The following is a 13,157-nucleotide window of genomic DNA, read 5'->3' on the forward strand; positions in this document are numbered from 1 at the left end:
GCGGCCAGAGCGCCGGGGGCAGGGTGGCCAGAGCGCCGGGGGCAGGGCGGCCAGAGCGCCGGGGGCAGGGCGGCGAGCCCTGCTGTGGCCCCACTCTCCCTGGGGGCCGGAGCGCTGCGCCGCCGCCCCCCTCCAGGTGCCGCCCCAAGCACCAGCTTGGGTGCCTGGTGCCTGGAGCCGGCCCTGGTAATTAGAAACCTGATTGTTATGGGAAGCGGAGAAATAAAGCTCAGAAGGAAACTGCTGGAAGCTCCAGGCTTGAATTTAGAAAAGGCAAGCTTACAATTCCTCTAAACTACAGAGAACTGGAGAGGCAAAATAGAGTTGAGAGATCTAGAGAGAAATCTGAAAAAAAAAATCCGAATGAGCTTGCGGAAGGCTGTACAAAGATCTGTATACCGTGTTATGGCAGACATGGCCCACAGCACTAGCCTGCATTTGGAAAACGCAGCTACAACCATAACCACTTGGCAAGACTTTGCAAGCAGGAACAACATATGCTCAAACAGAAACAACGGGTGCAAACCCTGTACCAAGGAGGGAACAGCACAAGCACCAGGGAAGAATTCTTCATTGGCACTGCACGTGAAACAGCGGCACCAAGTGGCTGGACTATTACGTTAGAAACAAACGGAAACTTGTGACTGTTAAGTTGGACACCGGTGCACAGGCAATTGTGGTACCAGACTCTGTTGTATGGATCTTAATGGAAAAACTAAGGCACATTGAAAAGAAACAGGTAAAGCTCTGTGCTTACAGCGGGGAGCTGACTCCAACTATTGCTGTCTGTGAGCGTGAAGTAAAGGGAAAAGACAATATGGAAAGGATAGTGTTTGTAATTGTGCAGAGAAACATACCTGGGAGAAAGGCTGATGGAACAGGAGATACAAGTAGGCCCCAGCGGGGTACAGGCAATTACCAATATGCTGGCCCTAACAGACAAAGATGAGGTACACAAATTCCTAGGAATGGTAAATTTGTAGGGCAGTTTGTACCTAGATTAATAGACTTTAAGATCAGAGGGGACTGTCATGATCATCTAATCGGATCTGCACATTGCAGGCCACAGAACCTCACGCGCCCACTCCTGTATTGACCCCTAACCTCTGTCTGAGTTACTGACATCCTCAAATCATGATTTAAAGTTAGAGACTCCACTCTTTACTCTAGTTCAAGCCAGCAAGTGACCCATGCCCCAGAGGAAGGCGAAATAACCCCCAGGCCCTCTGCCAATCTGACCCACGGGAAAATTCCTTTCTGACCCCAAATATGGCAATCAATTAGACCCTGAGCCTGTAGGCAAGACCTACCTAACTTGGCTGATAAAACCAGCAACGCGCAAGCTCTTCTGTGTAAAAATGCTCAATGGACATGAGATGCCAATCATAATAAGGCACTTGAAGACCTGAAAAAGTTCATAAAAGAGCCTCCAGTCCTTAGATATTATGACAGTAACTGCCCAGTGGTGGTGGCTACAGATGTCTCCAAGAAAGGCATTGGAGCAGCACTCATGCAAAAGTATGGTGAACACTGCAGACCTGTGGCAAATGGGTACTAACCAGAACAGAGTGTCAGTATGTTCCGATAGAAAAGGAGGCCTTAGCCCTAGTTCATGGATGTAAAATGGGGCATGTTTTTATTTATGGGAGACTAGAAATAGACCACAAGCCACGAGTAGCTATTGCAAACAAAGGGGTAGCAGACACTCCCCCTAGGTTACAGAGATTATTCTTTCAGATGCAGTTGTAAATAATATGCAAGCTTGGAAAAGACCTAGTGGCCATGGACAGCGCGTGAGCCACCCATTCGGGGAGGTTAGCGCCTGGCCCCGTCCCTTCTGCCGGAGGTCCCATCCCGTCTGCCCCCCCTCCACCAGCCGAGCCCTGAGCCCCCCCACTGCGGCCACTGGCCCCAGTCCTGGCCAGCCTGCCTGAGTTCCCCCAGCCCTGCAGTGCCAGGTGCTGTGGCCCCAGCAACGCAGTGCCACCAGCACCGGGGCACTATGGCCCCAGTACCCCCAACCCTGGAGCGCCGGGCACCGTGGCCCCAGCGACCCAGTGCCACCAGCACCGAGGCACCATGGCCCCCGCGCCCCTAGCCCCGGAGCACTAAGCCCACGTCCCGGGCCGCAGGCTGGCCTACCCTAGCTAATTGTTCCAAAAGCATTACCGACAGACATGCTAAATTGGATACATGAAGGACAATTGGGAATGGAAAAATGTAAATGGAGGGTGTAATAGTCCGGTGCGGGGCTGGGCCCTCTCAGGGGCCGTCGGGAGCCAGGCCGATTCACTACAGAGGGCTAGAGATATTTTATGCTGCCCTCAAATGAATGTAAATGTAAGAACAGCCATACTGGGTCAAACCAATGGTCCATCTAGCCCAGTATCCTGTCTTCCAACAGTGGCCAATGTCAGGTGCTTCAGAGGGAATGAACAGAACAGGTAATCATCAAGTGATCCATCCCCTGTTGCCCATTCCCAGCTGTTGGCAAACAGAGGTTAGGGACACTTCAGAGCATGGTTTTGCATCCCTGTCCATCCTGGCTAATAGCATTAATGGACTTATGCTCCATGAATTTATCTAGTTCTTTTTTGAATCCTGGTATAATCTTGGTCTTCACAACATCCCCTGGAAACAATTCCACAGGTTGACTGTGCATTGTGTGAAGAAATACTTCCTTTTGTTTGTTTTAAACCTGCTGCTTAACACTTCCTTATTCACCTTCTCCCCACCAGTCATGATTTTATAGACCTCAATCATATCCCCCCTTATTCATCTCTTTTCCAAGCTGGAAAGTCCCAGTCTTATTAATCTCTCCTCGTATGGAAGCTATTCCATGCCCCTAATCATTTTTGTTGCCCTTTTCTGAAACTTTTCTAATTCCAATATATCTTTTCTGAGGTGGGGTGACCAGATCTGCATGCAGTATTCAAGATGTGGGCATACCATGTATTTATATAGAGGCTTTATGATATTTTCTGTCTTATTATCTATCCCTTTCCTAATGATTCCCAGCATTCTGATCACTTTTTTAACTGCCACAGCACATTGAATAGATGTTTTCAGAGAACTATCCACAATGACTCCAAGATCCCTTTCTTGAGTGGCAAGAGCTAATTTAGACCTCATTATTTAGTATGTATAGTTGGGATTATGTTTTCCAATGTGCATTGCTTTGCATTTATCAACATTGAATTTCATCTGCCATTTTGTTGCCCAGTCACCCAGTTTTGTGAGATCCCTTTGTAACTCTTCACAGTCTGCTTTGGACTTAACCATCTTGAGTAGTTTTGTATCATCTGCAAATTTTGCCACCTCACTGTTTGCCCCTTTTTCCAGATCATTTTTGAATATGTTGAATAGGACTGGTCCCAGTACAGACCCCTGGGGGACACCCCTATTTACCTCTCTCCATTCTGAAAACTGACCATTTATTCCTACTCTTTGCTTCCTATCTTTTAACCAGTTACTGGTCCAGGAGAGGATCTTACTTCTTATCCCGTGGCAGCTTACTTTGCTTAAGAGCCTTTGGTGAGGGACCTTGTGAAAGGCTTTCTGAAAATCTAAGTACACTATATCCACTGGATCACCCTTGTCCACATGCTTGTTGACCCCCTCAAAGAATTCTAATAGATTGGTGAGGCATGATTTCCCTTTAGAAAAACCATGTTTACTCTTCCCCAACAATCGTGTTCATCTATGTGTCTAATAATTCTGTTCTTTACAATAGTTTCAATGAATCTGCCAAGTACTGAAGTTAGGCTTACCACCTGTAATTGCCAGGATCACCTCTGGAGCCTTTTTTAAAAATAGGCATTATATTAGCTATCCTCCATCTGGTACATAGATGTGGACATAGAAGAAACCATTAGAGCTTGTGAAACATGATAGAAATACAGACCCAGTCAAGTAAAGGAGCCCATAATATTTATTCAGGAGAGTTTAGTTCCGTGGTAAAAGTGGGCATTGATTTGTTCACATACGCTAGAAGAAACTGTGCACTGGTTTGGGATTATTTATTGCAGTTTCCAAAAATAGCATTGCTAGAAAACACTACTGCAAAACATGTTATTATGCACATAAAGTTCTTTTTTGTTAGACATGGTATACCGGCAGTGGGTGTGTCAAATAATGGTCCACAGTTTGATGGATGTGAGTTCAGACAATTTGCTAACAAACAAAGATGTAAATTAGGGCTGCCAATTAATCACAGTTAATGCACACGATTAACATAAAACAAATTGACCAGATTAAAAAAATAGTTTTGATGAATCATAGTTTTAATCACACTGCTAACTAGCAACAGAATACCAATTGAAATGTATTATAAATATTTGTGGATGTTTTTCTACATTTTCAAATATATTGATTTCAAGTAGGACAGAGAATACAAAGTATATAGTGCTCACTTTATATGATTATTTTTTATGAAAAATATTTGCACCGTAAAAAAATAAACAAAAGAAATAGTATTTTTCAATTCACCTCGTAGAAGTCCACTCAGTCCTACTTCTTATTCAGCCAATCGCTCAGACAAACAAGTTTGTTTACATTTACGGGAGATAATGCTGCCCGCTTCTTATTTACAGTGTCACCTGAAAGTGAGAACAGGCGTTCTGTGAAGCAGGGAGCGAACAGGTGAGTCTGTGCTCTGATCATTCAGAAGTTAATTAGCTCCCCCTGAGAAAGCTGGCAGCGGTAATTAGACAATCAGGTTGGCCGGCTTGGTGGGATCAGGAGCCACTTACCCCATCAATCCAAGGCTGACAAAAAAGCAGGAAGTGCTGGGGGAAAGAGAGGAGATTAAAGCTAGTTGAGCCCAGTTAAATGGAGGCCTCAAAGGAGAGAGACCTCTGTTCCCTTGAGGTCCTGGGGAGAAGGCCAAAAAATTGTGGTGTTGCTGTATTCAGACTGTTGCATGGGGATTGTGATGGAAATGGTGGCGAATACTTAAAATAAAAGGATACAGTGAAAGCACAACCACTCGAATCCGTGCATTTTCTGTGGGGAAGAAGGCAGGAAAGGAGTCCCGCTCCATTACACATGGGTTGTCACCAGCAGAGGTTTTGTTCAATATGTAAGCGGGGGATGGTCCTGCTATTGTGGGGAACTTTCCTGGCTTCTGCACTACCCTGGAGAAATGGGCTAGCGCAAGGATCTGAGTCCTCGCTCCCACTCCCTTTACCCAGAGGCCTCCCTGCCCTCGAGGACTCCCCTTCCTCCCTTCTGTCTGGCAGAGTCCTCGTAACCCCAACAAGGCTGGGCCCAGGATTCCTGGGGGGCTTGACCCCCAACCCTGCTGTGGTCACTTAGGACATGGGCTAGGGTGTCCCCACTCCGGGGGGCTCTCTCTGCACTGGACACTTCCCTGACTCACTGATCATTACATACAATTTGAAGCAAATACAATTTATCTAATCAGCAATTAATTTAAAAAAGAATAAGGAAAAATGGGAAAGATTAAAGGAAAACATGTCACCCTGCTCTGTGGCAGGGAACATCACAAACTGTGGCCTGGTCTACACTAGGCTTTTATGTCGACTTTAGCGCCGTTATATCGAATTAACCCTGCACCCGTCCACACCAGAAAGCCATTTAGTTCGACATAAAGCTCTCTTTAAATCGATTTCTGTAATCCTCCCCAACGAGAGGATTAGCGCTAAATTCGACATGGCCATATCGAATTAGGCTAGGTGTGGATGGAAATCGACGGTAATAGCTCCGGGAGCTATCCCACAGTGCACCACTCTGTTGACGCTCTGGACAGCAGTCCGAGCTCGGATGCTCTGACCAGCCACACCCCCGGGAAAATTTGAATTCATTTTCATTTTCCTGTCTGGGCAGTTTGAATCTCAGTTCCTCTTTGGACATCGAGGGGAGCTCAGCAGCAGTGGCAACTATGCAGAGCTCTCCAGCAGAGATGGCCGTGCAATGTAATAGAAAGAGGGCCCCAGCATGGACTGATCGGGAAGTCTTGGATCTCATCGCAGTGTGGGGCGATGAGTCCGTGCTTTCAGAGCTGCGCTCCAAAAGAAGGAATGCTAAGATCTACGAGAAGATCTCCAAAGCCATGGCAGAGAGAGGCTACAGCCGGGATGCAACGCAGTGCCGCGTGAAAATCAAGGAGCTGAGACAAGGCTACCAAAAAACAAACGAGGCTAACGGACGCTCCGGATCCCAGCCCCACACATCCCGTTTCTACGAGGCACTGCATTCCATCCTGGGAGCGGCCGCCACCACTACCCCACCCCTGACCGTGGACTCCGAGGATGGGATCATGTCCGCGGCCGGTTCCTCGTCGGACATGACAGCGGACGGGGAAGATGAAGAAGGAGATGAGGAGGACGAGGCAGTCGACAGCGCTGGCACCGCTGATTTCCCCGACAGCCAGGAGCTCTTCATCACCCTTACCGAGATCCCGTACCAACCGTCCCCATCCCTTACCCCGGACACAGAATCAGGGGAAGGATCAAGCAGTAAGTGCTGTAAACATGTAAACATTTATTTAAAACAGAACGGTAATATTTATACTATTAACAATGTACATTTATAAAAGTTCTGTAAACTAGTAAAAAAATAATCAGGTACAAAACAGGAATATTTACAAAGGTAACAAATGGGTTTTCATGATTTCTCTGTCTTGGGCTCTTCTCAATTTAGTCCCAAGTGTTTTAAAAAATTTTCACAATGTCCGTTACTCCATGATTCCCAGGCCCAAGACGCTCCACTCCATAGTCCCAGTGCACCTACGCGAAAATCCGGTCAATGTGGCCGGGGATCGACGAGAAATCCTCGTAGGAGAACTCCTCGTAGGTCTCGTGGAGGTAGAGCTCAAGCCTGTTGATCAGGTTCCGGGGTAGGGCGATCTTAGTGGGCCCTCCGTGGTAGCAGACATGCCCCCTCCACGCCACAATCAAGTACTCCGGGATCATGGCCCGACATAGCATGGCGGCATACGGCCCCGGTTTCTGCATGCTTTCCCGCAGCATGCGTTCTCTCTGGGTGTCCGGGATCCTCAGGAGGGTGATGTCGCTCATGACGCCCTGCTTTGAATTAGGGAGGGGAATGTTAGTATTGGGACTGCTTTACAGCCACGCGGTGGAGGGAGAGGGGCAGCATACAGGGATCTTTCCCTGGGACAGCCGCGAGGGGGTGGGACAGGGGCAGAGTTGATGCTGTCCTGATTGCTGGCAGCAGAGACTGGCATTGCTTTCAATGTGAAAGGAGGCCAGTGCTACTGCTGGAGTTTTAAGCAGCCACAAGTCTGCGGCTTACCATTATTGCCCGCTCCAGAAGTTCAGGTCTCCAGCCACAGTTCTCTGAACAGTCCAAGACCTCCGCAAGTCCACAGGCACTGAAGGCGACGGCCGAAAATTCGACCTTGTCCTGAGTGCGCATGTGAGAGGTGCAGTGCATGGTCTTGTTCACAGAGAAAGACTAGGTTCTTTGTATACAATTTCATTTATCTGTCTCAGGAATTCACTCCCTTTTCACAATTCACACAGACACATCTGCGACTGTCTCCCAACCCAGCCTCTCAGCACACTCCCAGAGGCTAGCGCAGATTAGGCGGAGGAAGAAGAAGACGCGTGAAGACATGTTCTCAGAACTAATGGACTGCTCCCGAGCCCAGGCAGCCCAGCAGACACAGTGGAGGGAGAACTTGTCACAAATGCACCGAGCAGTCATGGAACGGGAGGAGAGGTGGCGTCAGGAGGACCAACAGGCTACTGAAAAGCTGCTTGGACTAATGAGGGAGCAAACGGACACGCTCCGGCGCCTTGTGGATGTTCTGCAAGACCGGAGGCAGGAGGACAGAGCCCCGCTGCAGTCTATCTGTAACCGCCCTCACCCGCCACCAAGTCCCACACCACCCTCACCCAAACTCCAAAGAAGGAGGGGCGGCAAGGGCCGTTAAAACTTTCAGTCCACCCCTGCAGACTGCTCTAGCACTAGAAGGCTGACATTCCCCAAAATTTCATAAGTCCTTTCCCACCCACCTCACAGAAGCCCCCGTCCAAGTTTCACACCCCACGTTTCATGTCTGGTTCGCAATAAAATGTTTGTTTCTCTCCATTACTGTTTCAGTCAGGTTCTTTTGAGGGAGAGTCTGTCTGGAGGGGGGGAAGGGGCTTGGTAATTGGGCAGGACAGTGACCTTTAGCAGGGTACAGAGGCGGTGTCAGGTCCAGCATCAGGACACATACACAGTGCAGTCACTGGTTACCCTGGTCAGTCTGGGAGGTGTTTTTCATGTTCTCCATTGAAATAACCAGTCCACCAGTGCGGAGCCTGTCATTCCGGGAGTTTAGAAGCATCATTTGCATCAGAACACTGAACCCGCCCCCCGCCACAGTCTGCGTCCCCGGTTTAAAATATTCCCGCGAAAACAGCAATACAGACAACGGTGTTCATTAACAAAATCGAAATGATTTTATTTTTTGGGAAGGGGAAGGGGGTGAAGGGGGTATGTAACTGGAGAGGATAGTCAAAATGAACTGGGCAAAGAAACGGGGGCAGGTTCAGCTTCTCTGTCCACAAACTGAAAAGTCACTGGTTGCCCTGCTCACTCAGGAACCTAGCTTTCAAAGCCTCCCGGATGCACAGGGCGTCCCGCTGGGATCTTCTAATGGCCCGGCTGTCTGGCTGGACGTAATCAGCAGCCAGGCTATTTGCCTCTAGCTCCCACCCCGCCATAAAGGTCTCCCCCTTGCTCTCACATAGATTGTGGAGCACACAGCAAGCTGCAATAACGATGGGGATATTGGTTTCACTGAGATCACAGCGAGTGAGTAAGCTTCTCCATCTCCCTTTGAGACGGCCAAAAGCACACTCCACCACCATTCTGCACTTGCTGAGACGGTAGTTGAACAGTTCTTTTTCTGTGTCCAGGGCGCCAGTATAGGGCTTCATGAGCCAGGGCATTAGCGGGTAGGCTGGGTCCCCGAGGATGACTGTAGGCATCTCCACATCCCCAAGAGTTATTTTGTGGTCTGGGAAGTAAATACCTTCCTGCAGCCGTCTAAACAGACCAGAGTTCCTGAACACACGAGCGTCATGAACCTTGCCCGGCCATCCGACGTAGATGTTTGTAAACCGTCCCCGATGGTCCACCAGTGCTTGCAGCACCATTGAAAAGTAGCCCTTTCTATTGATGTACTGGCTGGCCTGGTGGTCCGGTCCCAGGATAGGGATGTGAGTCCCATCGATAGCCCCTCCGCAGTTTGGAAATCCCATCGCGGCAAAGCCATCTATGATGACCTGCGCGTTTCCCAGGGTCACTACCTTTGGGAGCAGTACCTTCACGATTGCCTTGGCTACTTGCATGACAACAACCCCCACGGTAGATTTGCCCACACCAAAGTGGTTCGCGACTGACCGGTAGCTGTCCGGCGTTGCAAGCTTCCAGAGGGCTATGGCCACTCGCTTCTGGACAGTGAGGGCTGCTCGCATGCGGGTGTCCTTGCGCTTCAGGGCAGGGGACAGCAACTCACAAAGTTCGAGGAAAGTCCCCTTCCGCATGCGAAAGTTTCGCAGCCACTGGGATTCATCCCAGACCTGAAGCACTATATGGTCCCACCAGTCCGTGCTTGTTTCCCGGGCCCAGAATCGCCGTTCAACAAAATCCACATGCCCCATTGCCACCGTGATGTCCTGGGCGCTGGGGCTCGTGGTTTCTGACAGCTCTGTGCCACTCTCCGACTTCAGGCTCTCACGGCGGTGCCGTAGCCTCCTCGCCCGATTTCTCTGCATCTGCCTCAGGGAAAGGTGTATGATAAGCTGCGAGGTGTTGAGAACGGCCACAAGTGCAGCGATGGTCGCAGCGTGATCCATGATCGCAGTGCTGTGGCGTCCGCGCTGTCACTGACCAGAAAAGTGCGCGAACTGATTTCCCGCCGGCGCTTTCATGGAGGGAGGGAGGGCGTTAGTGACGGACGGATGACGACAAATTTTTTTTACCCAGAAGGCATTGGCGGCTCGACCCAGAATTCCGATGGGCAGCGGGGACTGCGGGAACTGTGGGATAGCTGCCCACAGTGCACCGCTTCCAATATCGACGCTCGCCCCGTTAGTGTGGACTCACAAAGTCGAATTACTGTCCTTAGTGTGTCCTTAGTGTGGACACACACGTTCGACTTTGCAATATCGATTCCACATATTCGATTTAAGTAAAATCGAATTACCCTCGTAGTGTAGACATACCCTGTGTCTCTGGAACGTCCGGGCAGTTCACAGTCTGTTCCTTGTAGGTCCCAGGCCTCCTTCTCAGGCCCTGGCTGTGCTGCAGGGATGCTGCGGGTTGGACACTTGCTCTGGCGGTGGCCACACACCTCCGGGCTTTGGGTGGTGGGACCCTTCTTCCCAGTGTCAGCCCCCCGTCAGGTTAAGATCCCCCTCCCAGTCTGGCCTGCAAGGACCCTTGGCTGGGGGTGTCTTTCTGCGCTGGGTCCTTTGCCCAGGATCCCCCCTTGGCTGGCCCCAGTTGCTCACTGCACCCGGCTTCAGACTGCTCCAGCTCCAGCCCCAGCTCCATTGTTCTAGCTCCGGCTCCACTTGGCCTCAGCACTGATGCTGCTGCTCTGCCTCCAGCCCCCTGGGCTGCTTCTCTAGCCCCTCTGGCTCTGTGGCTACAGCCCTGCTCCCAGCACAGGGTCTGCTCTCTCCTGGGCTGTGTCTCTGGCTCTGTGGCTGCAGCTCTGCTCCCAGCACAGGGTCTTCTCTCTCCTTAGCTCGGCCCCACTCTGTCTGTGTGACTCAGGGTGATTCCAGCTCACACAGAGGATGGGACCTTTCTGACCCCCTGACTCCGTCATTAGCCTGTCTGCCCTGTCAGTCAGGTTGACCTGGAGCATTGGCCTCTCCCCATTGCCCCTGGGGACTGTCAGTCTCAGGATCCTGGTTTCCCATCGACTCTTCCCCTTCCTTTTGGTACTGGGACCTAGCCAACCAAAACCCGCCACTGAGTTTTAGTAAGGGGCCAATAGACCCCTTACAAATAGAAAACTGAAAAGAAAAAAGCCTAACTGTGTAGAAATTGGTGTAACAGATAAAATGGCTTCACTATGTATAAGAAAACTGACCAAAAGAAACAAAAAGTTTATGATGACAGGGATCTTAAGAACCTGAGCCTTTGCAGCAACATGATCGTGTACAAGTATATGAGGCAAGAACTTGGTCACAAAAGGCCGGGGTCTCTCACAAAGTGGCTCCTAGGTCCTATGAGGTTGTCACTCCTGAGGGAACTGACATACAGATGGAATAGGAGACGCCTCCAACCAGGGGCGGCTCTAGGCACCAGCAAAGCAAGCACGTGCTTGGGGCAGCCCATTTGCAGGGGCAGCAGGGATCCAGCCTGGGAGCTGAGAACCAACAGGGGGCCCTGGGAGCTGTAGTTCCTTGGTTAGCTCCCTGCCTATAGAGCCAGCCCTGTAGCAGGGAAAGAACTACATTTCCCAGCATTCCCTTGGCCACTACCAACAGGAAAGAGGGGGAGGGAGTGAGGAAGCTGAGACCTCATGCTGCAGCCTGCTGTGAATGGAGAGCTGCACTGTGGTATGGATACCATATTTTAACATTCAAAAAATAGGACACTCCACGGGGAGGGAGGGTAGCCCCACCCTGCCACCATCCACTCCCTCTGACTGCCCCCCACAGAAACCCCAACCCATCCAACCCCCCCTGCTCCCTGTCCCCTGGTCACCCCCTCCCGGGACCCCTGCCCCTAACTGCCCCCCAGGACCCCACCCCCTATCTAAGCCTCCCTTCTTGTCCCCAACTGCCCCCTCCTGAGACCTCCCTCAACTTCCCCCCTAGCACCCCACCCCCTACCTGTCCCCTGACAAACCCCTGGGACTCCCATGCCTATCCAACCGCTGCCTGTCCCCTGACTGCCCCCCCGAACCCCAACCCATCCAACCCCCCCTGCTCCCTGTCCCTTGACTGCCCCCCCGGAACCCTCTACCCCTTCTCCAACCCCCCAGCCCCCTTACCGTGCCACTCAGACCAGTGTGTCTGGCTCCACGCAGCATCAAACACGCTGCTGTATACATGCTGCCGTGCTCCCCTGCGGAGCCACAGCGCCCCCCCCCCCCCAGCACCTGCCTTCCAGATATGAACACTTCAAAATTCAGGAGTGCTCAAGCTCAGTTTGGGCAGCTGTTACTTCATTTCTCCCAAATGAAATATACTGATCCACTGTAACTTGCTGTAGAAAAAGTAGGGTAAAATTGAGCAAGAAATGCTTCCCAGTGGTTATTAGGACTGGAATTGCTATTTTCAACAGCCATTGCCTTTTTGTTTAAAAGGAAGACAGTGATATTGCATTGGCAAATTCCCCATAGAAAGAAAGAGTGGAACAAAAGAATAATAAAGGCACCTCAACTTTTCTTCATTTATGTAGGACAGTCTTATAATATGGATCCAGATATCCTCCAATCACACAAGCTGAAAATTGTTCCACTTCACTGCAGTTCTGTAACCAGATGGGAACCAATCCTGTCTGTGTTCTGTGCACATCTAAAATTCATGCTGAATGACCTGCCCGGGGAGTGAGTTACCAGTGACCCAGGGCTGCGGCGGAAGGAGGGTGCAGGTGGGGGGTGGGGGAGAGCCCAGGGCTGGGGCGGCAGGAGGTGTGTGTGGGGGGCAATGGTGGGGGGTGGAAGGGGAGAGCCCAGAGCTGGGGCGGCAGGGTGTGTCTGTGTGGGGGAGAGCCCAGGGCTGGGGCGGCAGAGGGGTGCGGCGAGGAGCCCAGGGCTGGGACGGGGGGCAGCCAAATTTTTTTTTGCTTGGGGTGGCAAAAAACCTAGAGCCGGCCCTGCCTCCAACCAACCCCTGGATGAAGGGAGGACAAGGAGACAAGAAATGAGACAGCACGGGAGGCAGAGTCCAAATCGGCAGAGATGGAACCAGGAAGGGCCATGGAGGAGTCCACAGAATGGGTGCACACGGGTGGTACTGAACACCACACATGCAGAGACTAAAGGGATAACACCAGATTCACAAGACTGAGCAGCACACCTCAAAGACTAATTGAAAATTGTTAGTGAGTTATTAGGGGGTTGTATTTGCATATATACGGTTGTGTCTAACATTCATGTTTACTTGGAACCGGGAGATGAGAGGATATCTCTCTGAGAGACTCATGTTGAGGGT

Source organism: Terrapene carolina, unplaced genomic scaffold (genome assembly GCF_002925995.2).
Source record: "Terrapene carolina triunguis isolate 2854851 unplaced genomic scaffold, T_m_triunguis-2.0 Scaffold110, whole genome shotgun sequence".
In the NCBI taxonomy this organism is placed as follows: domain Eukaryota; kingdom Metazoa; phylum Chordata; order Testudines; family Emydidae; genus Terrapene; species Terrapene triunguis.